This window comes from Echinops telfairi, unplaced genomic scaffold (assembly GCF_000313985.2).
Source record: "Echinops telfairi isolate 266 unplaced genomic scaffold, ASM31398v2 ScPeMD7_5;HRSCAF=22, whole genome shotgun sequence".
Taxonomy (NCBI): Eukaryota; Metazoa; Chordata; class Mammalia; order Afrosoricida; family Tenrecidae; genus Echinops; species Echinops telfairi.
Window position 1 is genome coordinate 3,011,759 of NW_022103901.1, and position 2,361 is coordinate 3,014,119.

The following is a 2,361-nucleotide window of genomic DNA, read 5'->3' on the forward strand; positions in this document are numbered from 1 at the left end:
CCTCTGGGCCGTTGAGTCGACTTCTGGGTGGTGTTCTGGGATTCTCACTGGTGGCACACTGGATTACGCATTGTGCTGCTCACTGGCAGGTCGGCGCTTAGAACCCCCAGCCTTGCCAGGGGAGAACAGTGAGCCTTTCTACTCCTGCAAAGAGTGACCGACTCCCGAGCCGGCAGAGGCCATTCTGCTCTGGCTGGCAGGGCCACTAAGTGGCCATGGAATCGACGGCAGTGGGTGTGGTTTGGTGGTTGGGTTCATCTTCCTGGAAATGGATTGCTGGGCCTTTCTTCCAAGACCCCTCTAGGTGGACCAGGGGCTCCAGCTGCTCTGCGTGACTAGTGTTGGGCTCTCAGACCTCCTCCTGCCTGACCCCTGCGCCCCTGAAGGTCAAGATCCTACTGTCCCCTCCTGCTTTCCCCAGTGTCCCTCAGCTTCTCAGGTTCCCTCCAGGGCTGGGCTTGTCACACCTCAGACGGTGGAAGAATTCTGGGGCGAAAGAGAGTGCATGGCTGCGGACCTCGAGGCCTCCCACGACCCCTCCTGGCTCTGACCCTGAGTGTCATCTTAGCCCAGAGGCTCAGGTTCCAGGCGGTGGAGCTGGAAGGGCTGCATGTGAATCACAGCTCTACCACTGAGGGGCAGGCATGCGTCTCCCAAAACCAAAACACCAAACTCACTGCCCTGGAGTCGATGCTGACTCAGAGCGACACTAGGGGCCAGGGTAGAACTGCCACTCTCTGCAGGAACTGAAAGCCTCCTCTTTCTCCTGCTGATGGTTTGGAACCACCGACCTTGCGGTTAGTAGCCCACTGAGTAACCCTTCTCACCACCAGGGCTCAGAGCCTCCCAGAGCTATCTTGAAATCCTAACCCCCAGGGCCCGTGAACATGAACTTTTGGGGAAAGGGTCTCGCAGTTAGAACTAGTTAGCACAAGGCATGCCAGAGTAAGGTGACTCCCCACCCAATGGTCTGGTGCCCTGGGAGAAAGCACCCAAAGGGGAGGGAGGCAAAGACACAGCCAGGGACCAGAATAGAGTAGTCACAAGCCAAGAACACCTGGGGCCCCTCCGAAGCTGCAAAAGCCAAGAAAGAGGACCCTCCTCTACCAAGAGCCTTCAGAGGACGCCCCTGGCAGCACATTGATGTTGGACCCTCAGCCCCCAGAACTGAGAGAAAACAAACTCCATTGCTGGAGCCGCTGGTTTATAGCCCAGGCATCTCTGCCTGTATTGAACTCGGCTGGCCTTGAGCTCTTTAAAGATGGACACTCTGTGGTCATCCTGCATCCAGCCGGGGCACAGAGCTCCATTGTGACCCTCAGTGAATAGTGATTGGTCCTCCAAGGGATGTCCGCACTTTATCGGGCGGCCGCAGGAAACCGATGCTGTGGGGAGTCCCGGGGGGTGGGGACAGACGGGCTGGTTGGATTCAGCAGAGTCCAGGGGCTCAGAGGCAGTGGCGGGAGCACCCAGTGGGCGACAAGTGGCTGCTCCCTGGGCCAGAAGTGGCTGCAGGCATCTGGGTGAGCATGGGCCATTCCCAACTGCAGGGTCTTCAGCCAGATCGACCCCCCTGGAGCCTTGGGGTCATCTTCCGTGAAAGAGGGGACGCTCAGGGAAGACACTGACCAGTGCGGCAAACAGGCCCATCCGGCTTCTGCCCTTGTGAGTTTGCTCCTAAACAGAACCACCGCTGCTGCCGCTGAGCGGTTCCGAGCAGTGAGCCCGCGTGCTACACCCTGGACAGTGGCCCACGGGGTTTTCTTGTGGGAGCAGATCGCCAGGACTTTCTTCTGCCGTGCCGCGGGGAGGGTTCGAATCCGCTAACTTGTCAAGAGGGTATCCAGCACCCACTGTTGCTTGGTGCCACCCAGGGGCTTGGGCTCACTCCTGACACATGCGGGGTAGGACTCAACCCCTCTCCCAGAGACAATCGGGCCTTCTCTTCTCAGAGCGAGAAAGCAGGAAAAAATCAAAGACACATGGAAACAATTGACCCGAAGAACGGCCGTGAACCAGGCCGTGATGATGCTGAGACCAGAAGACCGGGATGGTGCCCAGCTACCACCAGCAGCCGCTGCTCTGAAGTGGACCGCATCAGAAGGTCCAGGGAGTCCCGGCGGTGTCGTGGCTTCGAGCCGGGCTGCCAACCGCAAGGTCAGCAGATCGACCCACCAGCCGCTCTGTAGGAACAAGACGAGGCTTGCTGGTCCCGTCGTCGCCGTCTCAGAAACCCAGGGGGCACGCCTACCCTGACGGAGAAGGTCGTTCCGGGTTGGAATCGACAAGATTTCAGAACAGAATTCGGGTTTTTCGGTTCGGAGTGGGCGGAGAGAAATGCGAACGAAATTTAAAACCATC

The 2,361-nt window shown here is 58.7% G+C and overlaps 1 protein-coding gene across 1 annotated transcript in view; it reads right to left on the bottom strand.

Annotated features, from left to right (window-relative positions):
- Nucleotides 1–2,361, bottom strand: part of MMD2 (monocyte to macrophage differentiation associated 2) — a 17,099-nt gene that overhangs the window by 7,381 nt on the left and 7,357 nt on the right. The gene's annotated exons all lie outside the window — the stretch shown is intronic.